At 43.1% G+C, this 10,413-nt stretch overlaps 1 pseudogene; it reads left to right on the top strand.

The window, feature by feature from the left end:
* Positions 1-6,932: 6,932 nt before the first annotated feature.
* On the top strand, positions 6,933-9,671 carry LOC149231059 (subtilisin-like protease SBT1.7 pseudogene; annotated as a pseudogene).
* Positions 9,672-10,413: the final 742 nt, after the last annotated feature.

The raw sequence follows: 10,413 nt of genomic DNA, 5'->3' as shown, positions 1-10,413 counted from the left end.
ATGGTCGGACAAAGCAAGAAAATGTGATCTGTATGTTCAGATGCATTTTTACAGAAAGTGCACCATGAGGGTCCGTGGATGGCTCTGCGGGTTAGTTGTTCACCTGAGGGAACGATACCATGAAGCGCACACCAGAAAAATAGCTTGGATCGGGGAGAGGCTTTTATCTTCCATATGGAATGCCACCAAGGGTGTATCAGTTCCGGAGATCTGTGTGTAATGAGTGCACAGTAACCTTGCTTTGGGACATATGAACCATGGTCTGCTGGGCACCAAATCAATTCATCAGGCCCTTGCTTGATACGTATGTGGGATTCAGATAATGCCATGATATATTGATCCCATTCCTGATGCCAATGTATAGGGAGATCCAATGATTGGGCAGATTTCCACGCTTGAGAAAAGATGTCTGTGTGAAGTGGATCAGCAATCTGAGCAAAATGTTGAATCCCCCGGCCTTGTAGATAATTGATAATCTCCTGATTTAATATATGTCTGCCTCCACTATTGCTCCAAGGGTCCAGGCCAATCCTGCCTGTCGTACCATCATTAATTCGCCAAGCCAGGTTGTCTCGAATGAGGGGAAGGGAGTCAATCAAGGCCTTCCATACAGATGAGCCTCCCTTCGCAGACCAGGATGGAAGTCGGGCCCAATCCATAATATTTCGCGGCCAAATGTATTTGTGGTAGGTAACATGAGTCCACAGATTTTGCCTAGTGAGCAGGGTCCATCCCATCTTGGCTGCTAATGCTTTGGCGAAGTCTGGGAGCTCCTTTAGGCCCCATCCACCCCATTTCTTAGGTAGTGATATTTTCTTCCAGCTGATCCAAGCAAAAGTTCGTTTCTCCTGACTCCCATTCCAAAGGTAACGGTTGCAAAGCTGCTGTATCCTCCCCAGGATGTTCCTAGGTATCCAGGCTAGTGCCATCCAGAAGACTGGAGTAGCTTCTAGCACGGATTTGATGAGCACCAGTCTGCCAGCTCTAGATAGGTATCTGTGGCTCCAACCCAATAGCCTCTTTTCCAGTTTAGCAACCAACCAGACCCAGTCAGCAATCCTTTGGCAAGTAGGCTTCAAATTGAAACCTAGGTATTTAAGGCCTCTATCCAATGAGTGCACCGAGAATGGAAAAGCCTGAAGGGCAGTCCGAGTTTCTTGTACCGAGGTGCGTGCACATGTGATGGTGGATTTCGTCTGGTTAGGCATCATACCTGTGGCAGCAGAAAATCTTTGCAGGATTTTCAAGAAATTCCGGGAGTCTCTGACACTGCCATCAAGTAGAATAAGTACATCATCTACAAATAGTAGATGTGTAAGGTAGCACAAATCAGATATGCCAAGCCCACCAATATCCCCATCCCTCTTTGCAGCTTCCATGAGTCGACTGAGTCCTTCCATGACTAAGAGAAAGAGTAGAGGTGATAGAGGGCAGCCCTGTCGCAGACCTCTTTCAGAGTGAAAAAATGTAGATGCCGAGCCATTGATGAGGACACTGAACGAGGGGGAGGTGATACAAGCCATTATCCAGGTGATATAGGAGTGTGGGAACCCCAGATGGATCAGAATCATCTTAAGATAAAGCCAGCTGACACGATCGAAGGCTTTGGAGAGATCGATTTTGAGGAGGATGGCTTTCAGATTTTTGGACCAGATGGAGTGTAGGGCCTCTTGAGCAAGCCCTATGGCCTCATGAATCTGTCTAGAGTCTAGGAAAGCAAATTGCTGTGGAGCAATGGACCTGGAGAGGATAGGTCTGAGTCGATTTGCAATGGTCTTGGAGATGATCTTGTACAAGCAGTTGCACAGAGATATGGGACGATATTCATCAAAGGATTCCGGAGTATCAGATTTGGGGATGAGGGCAATGAAAGTGGAGTTGATAGCATGATAAATAGATCCAGTAGTGCGGCTCTCCTCCACCACCCTCAGCAGATCCTGCCCCAGGACCTCATAAAAGGCAAGATAGAATTCAATGGTCCAACCATCTGGGCCGGGGCTTTTGTCTTTCTTGAACCACTTCAATACCCCTTCAAGTTCATCAGCTGTAACAGGGCCGGTGAGATCCGCCACATCATCTTCCTCCACGAATCTAGGGAAGTGATTTGCCACATTGATGATGTCCAGGAGGCTGACTTCCCGTGGACTCTTATACAAATTCCTGAAGTGGGTGGTACCCAGGTGAGCAAGTTTTTGAAAATTGTCTGCAAACTCACCATTTGGAGAGGGGAGCTTCCAGATTGTATTAGACACCTTCCTGCTCTTAGCATAGCTATGGAAAAACTTTGTGTTGTCGTCCCCAGCTTGAATCCATAGTGCTCTACTTCTTAAACGGATAGATTCCTCCCTCTCTTTGAGGATCCTGGCTTTTTGACCTTCCAAATCAATTAGCCTGCTCTTGTCGGCCATGGAGATGAATCCCAAACCCCGATCGTCTGTAAGGGTACAAATATCAGCCTCAATTTGGGTGAGCTGTATATTTTCCCTCTCCAGTTTTGCCTTGGCCCACAGGATGGAAATATGCTTTAGTTCTGCGAGGTTCCTGCAGAAACTCTTAGCATATGATTCATGGTCATTGATAGGATGGGCTGTCCAATAATCCTGAACCAGCTTGATGTATGAGGGATCCTTCAGCCAGGTGTGGTTGAATTTGAAAGGAGCTTTGGGTTTCTTGGTAGGCCCCTGAATCTCAAGATAAATGGGGTTATGGTCCGATTGCCCCCCCGAGCCAACCCATTGACGATACAGATGCACACGCTGGATGAGAGGCCCTTTGAGAAGGAATCTGTCAAGTCTGCGGGCCAGAGCAGCTTCCCCTACTCTTCTATTCCTCCAGGTAGGGAGGGGACGCTGCATAGGGATATCTATAAAGTTAGATTGCTCTAGCAGGTTGAGCATGAAGTCTGTGATGGGGTCAATTTGAGCATCCGAGCCCCAGGATTCCCTGAAGCCTAACGAGAAGTTTAGGTCACCTCCTATAATGACATGTTCTTCATTCAGCAGAGGGAGGTGAAGAATGTTCTGCCAGAAAGCTTCTCGCTGGGAGCACGGAGCATAGATATTGACAATTCTAAGGTCCATGCCAAGGTCGGCCGAGAAGATATCCAGTCCAATAAATCCAGCCCCCCCCCCCAACTGGCATTCAGTTTAATGGTACGGGGGTTTATCCCAATAGCTAGCCCCCCGGAGCGACCAATGGCATCATTTGCAGAGATAATCCATCCAGGAACCAAAGACAGCAGGACATGTGAACACTGATCAGCTGAACAGAGTGTTTCTTGTAACATGATAATATCACAGGGCTCTGATTCAATGAGCCTCTTCAAGGCTAGTTTCTTGGAGGAACTAGCCAGTCCTCTACAATTAAATGAGAGGCTCTTCATGGGGGAACACCTCTCGGGGTGTGCCCTGCTCTAAGGACCCCATCTATGGTCGATTGCCTGCCAGAGACCACCTCTGCCCCAGCAATCTTAATGGCTTTAGAGAGGTGGGATTTTCTCCCTCTGGTACTCGTACCCCCCCCTTCAGAAACAACAATGCCCAACCCGGAGAGCTTAATAGGGGGATCCTTAGCAGGGTTTCGAGGACGAAGAAAATATGGGTGAGGAGGGGAAGTCGGATGCGGGATGGGGCAGTCCTTGTGGGGATGAGTGGTGGTGATAAGATCCGCGGAAGTAGAGGGAGCAGATCTGAGGGGGCATTGAATCATAGAAGCAGGAGATGTGGATTCAATGACATCAATCGATGAATGAACATGTGAAAAAGAGATCTCAGAGGACATACCCGCTTCAGCCGCCGATCGTGCCCGAGTGATAGGAGGCGATGGTCGCCGGAGTCCAGATGCATCCATGAATGCTGAAGCCGAGGGGGAAGGACCAGCAGATGGTGGCCGAGAAGTGTTTGGAGATGCCATCCTGGATGAGGTCGGGGTGTGCTTCGGAGTGTCGTCCGCTTTCTTGTTGAGAGGGCAATCTTTAGCGAGATGTCCTACTTTATGACATCGTCTGCAGCGGAAGGGGACTCCTTCGTAGTCCAAGAGCTGAACCCTGATGCATCTGCCCCATTGAAGTGTGACTTGCTCCTCGAGTCCTTCCCGGGTGTCCAGATGTACCAAAATCCGAGCAAGTGTTCGGCTTCCTGATTCCACAAATGTGCGATCGAAGTCTAAATAGGTCCCGAGGGCATTGCCGACCTGAATAAACACTTCTTCGGCCCAGAATGGTAAAGGAAGGCCCGGGAGACGGACCCAGATCGGCCCAGCACCAAGTTGTTCCCGCTCCGGTTCGAAGAGAGGGCTCCAGCGCTTAAGGAGAACCGGGGCCATTTCAATATGCCAGTAGCGCCCCAGCACCAAATCGGTCTGACTCTCCTTGGAAAATTTGAGTGAGAACCAGCCTCTGGGAAGAACGTGAACCTCAGGAAGATCAAATAATACGCCGCCCCAAATCTCCTTGACCCATAATATGAGTCTCTGTCGCGAGTAAGTTCGGCCCCTGACGTGCCCTACCAGGACTGTGTTAGCAATGTCCATATATTCCCCAAGCGGCTTCGATTCGTCAAATTTAATTGATATATCCCTCGATGTAGCGCGCACACAGTGAACCTTCCTCTTGCCGGACCGAGGGGCCGATGGGTGATCGACCAGAGGGTTGGTGATGCCTTCCCTGGATGGGGGCGGAGCAGGTCGAGTAGTGACCGCAGGGGTTTCAAAACAACCTGAAGGGCGTAAACCAGAAACAGATGGGAGAGATGTAGGGTTTACAATCGGCGGGAGGTTAGGAACCGATAGAAGAGGCGGAGCTAGTGGGTCGAAAGAGGGCGATGGAGGTGTATTAGAGGCCAGAAACTGTAAAGAACCAGGTGAGAGTGGGGGAACCTCGAAGGGCAGCGACGCAGATGAATAAGCTCCGGCAGATGTAGGGTTGTTGCGATAAACAATGGGCGCTTCGGATGAGAGATAAGGATGGAGCCCAGGTCCTGTTGACGATGATGAGGGCAAAAACTGCGAACGGGATCCGAAACAGGGTTGCCCAAAAATAACCTTATCCGGCGATGGATCCGCCGAATAATCCACCGCATCCAGCTCCGAGGCATCCATGTCTGACACGATGACCGCACCGAAAGAGACAGTCGAGGTAACAACGGGAATGCTGCAGCAGTAGGTTCCAGGCTCGTGACCGCAGCGGAAAGGAGCTAAGCAGGAGGTTATCGAGCCCTAGATCGATGGTTCGCAGGAGAAAACGCGTAGGTAACCCTAGCCCAAACCCTTACGCGTGCGGTCCATCCCAGCGAACTCTTCCCAGCATCCCGAATATCTTTAAGATAAGAATTATATTATAGAAAATAAAAATAATTTAAAATAGTTATTTATATGAGGTTTAGTTTTTATTATATTATTCATTAAAATTTAATAAAAAATATTTGAGAGTAAAAATTACACATGAAAAATAAAAATTATTTTATGAAGTATTTAAATAATGACACTGTTCACTATTTTATAAACGGATGGATTATTTTCCCATTCATCTTGAAATTTATTCTAATTTTTTATTTAAAAAAGTCTCATTATATAATAATATTTTCACCATGCATATTAATTTATGGAATATGTTGTTTATCAAATTTCATGAAAAAACATTTTTTATAAAATTATTTTTCATTAAATTTTTTATACATAACCATATTAAAATTATTTTTCGTTAAATTTTTTATACATAACCATATTAAATTTGATTATATGAGATTTGTTATTTATCAAATTTTATATTTTTTATTAAAATTATTTTTCGTTAAATTTTTTATACATAACCATATTAAATTTGATTATATGAGATCAAATTTTATATATTTTATTAAAATTATTTTTCGTTAAATTTTTTATACATAACCATATTAAATTTGATTATATGAGATTTGTTATTTATCAAATTTTATATATTTAAACTAATAAAAATGATATAATAATATTGTTATTAATTTTTTATTGTTAAAAAATATTAGTTTAAATGATTTAGTGAATAATTTATTTTCCTAATTATATGCATTCAAGTCCTTAATTCATTTCCCTTTTATATAAACTCAAATCTCTAAACATAACTACACTCATAAAAAAAACTTCATTTAAAATTGAATATTTTATTGTCTCTAAATAAAACATCTCACATAAAAAAATGGAATTAAAAACTCAAAAATCATATTAAATTTTTTCCACTTATATAATTTGTATTTGGTGTAATTTTCACCATCAATTTTAAAAATGATTTTCCAAAAATTCTCCATTTTACTATTTACTTAAATTTACTATCTATTTAAATTACATTACCCTAAAAATATATTTATATAAATAAAATTTTATATTTTATTAATTTAAAAATAGACGAGACATTTCGTATAAATACCGCCACAAATTAAAAGGTCTAAATTGAATTAATAAAATAAATATATAAAAATTCTAAAATAATAATATCAATAAAAAATTAGAATAAAATAAAATAATCCTAAATATTTTGAACTTTTCCCACCTTATCCTCTGCTAAAGCCTAAAACATGATCCGAACGCGAGCCCAATTTAATGTCCCACGGCTCTTCCCCTGTTAAGGTCGTGGAAATTTTACTGACTAAAAATGGCATCTAAAACCCAGTATCCTCGAACACGAGATATTGACTAAAAATGGCATCTAAAACCCTGTATCCATTAAAAACCAATGTAGTTGTTCTCCGACCAAATATTCCACATCATGTTTCTCTCAGTTGAATGCAACTGACAGCGAGATATCCCATCATCTCTTTATGTAAACGCGTTCTCATTTTCTTTTGTCAAGCAGGAAGCATGATTCAACAGCATTTCTCAATTACATGGAATTTACATGGAATATTATACACGCTCTTTCCTATAAATTTTGGACATGCATCGCATGAATTCTCGGCAAGGAATGAGCTCCAGGGATTGAGTCCCTCTTTGTGCGTAATTTCATTGCTGTCATTTTGCTGTATCATATCGCTGCTAGTGATATGGAGATTATTAAGGCTTGTAACTGCGCAATTGTTTTGGTGATCATTAGTTTAGTGTTGCCTTCACAGGCGTTGGCTACGTCTAGTGAGGATGAGGAGATCAAATCGTATATTGTTTACATGGATAAATCCATGAAACCCCATCATTTCAGCCTCCACCAACACTGGTACGCTTCAATGATAGACCGGGTTTCAGGATCCAAATCGGATCCCACTGCTATGCTATACATGTACGATACGGTGATGCATGGCTTTTCTGCCAAGCTGACCAGCACAGGCGCTCAAGCTATGCTGAATATGGATGGATGCTTGGCTGTATTGCCGGACTCTGTCGGTAGGCTTCATACTACTCGGACCCCGGACTTTCTGGGGTTGAGCTCTACTGATGGTCTATGGCCATTGTCGCATTACGGTGATGATGTCATCGTGGGCGTGGTGGATACAGGAATATGGCCCGAGAGCAAGAGCTTCAGCGATCATGGCCTAAGTACTCCCGCGCCCGCGAAATGGAAGGGAGAGTGTGAAGTGGGTTCCGACTTCAATGCGTCCCACTGTAATAAAAAACTCATTGGAGCCCGTTACTTTGTCAAAGGATATGAAGCCCAGTACGGTCGTGTCCACGGAAAAGACGATTACAGATCTCCTCGGGATGCCGAAGGACATGGTACGCACACTTCCTCTACTGCGGCCGGGTCGGAGGTGCCTGCTTCCAGCTTTCTTGGTTTCGCCCCAGGGACGGCTAGAGGCATGGCTACCAAAGCTCGATTGGCCGTCTATAAAGTCTGTTGGGCGTTTGACTGCGTAACTTCAGATGTGCTTGCGGGAATGGAGGCGGCTGTTTCGGACGGAGTCGACATGCTATCCATATCGCTCGGCATCGTTAGTGATGCCGCTTATTATGATGATATTATAGCAATTGGAGCTCTGGGAGCGACTGAGAAGGGTGTTTTTGTCTCGTGTTCGGCCGGTAATTCAGGGCCTTATGAGATTTTCAACACGGCGCCATGGATAACCACCGTAGGCGCCAGCACCATCGACAGAGAGTTCCCGGCTCCCGTCGTGCTTGGCAACGGCAAAAGCTACATGGGCTTCGCCCTCAACAAAGACTTGTCTCTGGCCAACGAGCAATTGCCTTTGGTATACGGGAAAACAGCGTCGAGTAAGAAGTATGCAAACTTCTGCATTGATGGAAGCCTTCATCCCGATATGATCCGTGGAAAAATTGTACTCTGTGATCTTGGACAAGTCGATATTATAGAAAAGGGACTGGTCGTGCGACGAGCCGGCGGTGCGGGGATGATTCTGGTTAATCAGGATGAAGATGGAGACTATTCGCCGACCAGTCATAATCTGTTCCCGGCGACCATGGTGGGTCCCAAGGCCGGGGAATACATAAAAGCTTATATAAACACGAGCACAAATCCTATGGCAACTATTAAATTGGAGGGGCTGACTGTAATTGGTAAAGCACGAGCTCCGGTCGTAACAGCATTTTCGTCCAGAGGGCCGAATACCGTCGTTCCGGAGATCCTTAAACCGGACCTGATTGCTCCGGGAGTCAACATATTGGCGGCGTGGACAGGGCACGTGGGGCCAACGTACACCGACAAGGAAAGAGTAGATTTCAACATAATCTCTGGGACTTCGATGTCTTGCCCTCATGTGACCGGCATCGCGGCGCTTATACGCGCTGCTCATCCGGCATGGACACCCGCTGCAATAAAATCGGCTCTCATGACATCTTCCGTGCTATTCGACAACCGCAAAAGCCCTATAAGCGACTCATTCACCGCTTTACCTGCAAATGCCTTTGCAATGGGCGCGGGTCATGTGAATCCCAATGCTGCCTTGGATCCCGGTCTCCTCTATGATCTTGGAATGGACGACTACGTTAGCTTTCTGTGTACCCTAAATTACACAGCAAAGCAAATTCATATTCTGACAAGGCAGGCAACATCCTGCCCCAAATTACTCTCCGCGCCAGGAGATCTCAACTACCCATCATTCTCCGTGGTGTTTAAGCCGCGTAGTTTGGTTCGTGTTACGAGGAGAACCGTGACGAACGTTGGAGGAGCACCGTCTGTATATGAAATGGCAGTCGAGAGCCCTGAAAACGTAAATATAACCGTGCAGCCAACGACGCTCGCCTTCGAAAAGCAAAACCAGAAGGCGACTTATACAGTGACATTTGAAAGCAAAATTGCAGCTGACCACAAACCTAAAGGACGCCAAGCCTTCGGTCAAATATTGTGGAAATGCGTGAAGGGCGGAACGCAAGTTGTTCGCAGTCCTGTGGCCATAGCCTGGACAGTGGAGTGATGAAGAATGAGTGGACTGGCCCAGTTGTTCGTCTGTGGGCCTCTAGTTTGAATAAAAGTAGAAGCCATCCATCCATGAAGATGTAACGCATTTTGTTTTGTTTTTTCCAACTTCCAGTCATTGTAGGCTTACCTTACTCCATTATCTTCTGCATGCTTACTTGTCAATTCCTATTACCTGTAAAATGAAAATATCCTGTTGCCAGTAAAATAAAAATGTGATACAGGAAATGTATGTTTTCAAAGTTGTTAGACTATGCATTTCACTTCATGCAAATATCACAAACGCAAATGTGACTGTGCAAATATTACAAATGTAAAGATGCGAGTTTGACATCTTTTTATACAGTTATTTATATATGTGGGGCTTCTATTTTCAATCTCTCTCATAAAACTGAAACTAGTTGGAATGAACCTTTTTATGTTATTTTCACTTTTAATTTTTCTTTGAACATAAATTTTAATGATAATTAAATTTCATACTCATCATTATTTATATTTTTTAAATAATATGATTAAATTTCATACTCATCATTATTTATATTTTTTAAATAATATGAAAATATAATGTATTATTTTTTTGGTAGGTAAGTACCCACTGGCACCATCAATCCAAAGTTTTCTTGGCGAAAATATAATTTATTATTATTTATATATAATTTGAGAATTAATTATATATTATATATAAGTGTTTTGGTCATCAAAACATTATTCGACAACAAGGTTTGAAGTAATGAAATACTTATTATGAGCTCCATGCCATATCTTAAAATTGAATCAGTCTAGAAAAGATAATAACATTTATGTCAATTACTCAAAATATTATACCATAAAAAAAATATTTCAAACTAAGAGAAAAATAATATTTCAATAACCATTTTAAATAAAATATCAAAGAGAAAGAAATTAATGTGGACCACAACTAAAATATTTCAATATCTACAACTATGTTATATATAGAGAGAAGAGGGATTATTGACATACTATATATATGTGCATAGAGAGAAATTTTTTTTAGAATATGAGAGATATGTATTTGTTTGAACATTTTATATGAAACAATAACTGACAAAACCTCAATAACA

Source organism: Pinus tabuliformis, chromosome J, assembly GCF_031772625.1.
Source record: "Pinus tabuliformis cultivar Carrire ecotype Pingquan chromosome J, CPIR1, whole genome shotgun sequence".
Lineage (NCBI taxonomy): Eukaryota > Viridiplantae > Streptophyta > Pinopsida > Pinales > Pinaceae > Pinus > Pinus tabuliformis.
Note: the sequence above shows the minus strand (reverse complement) of the source record. Positions and strands in the feature narration are given on the sequence as shown.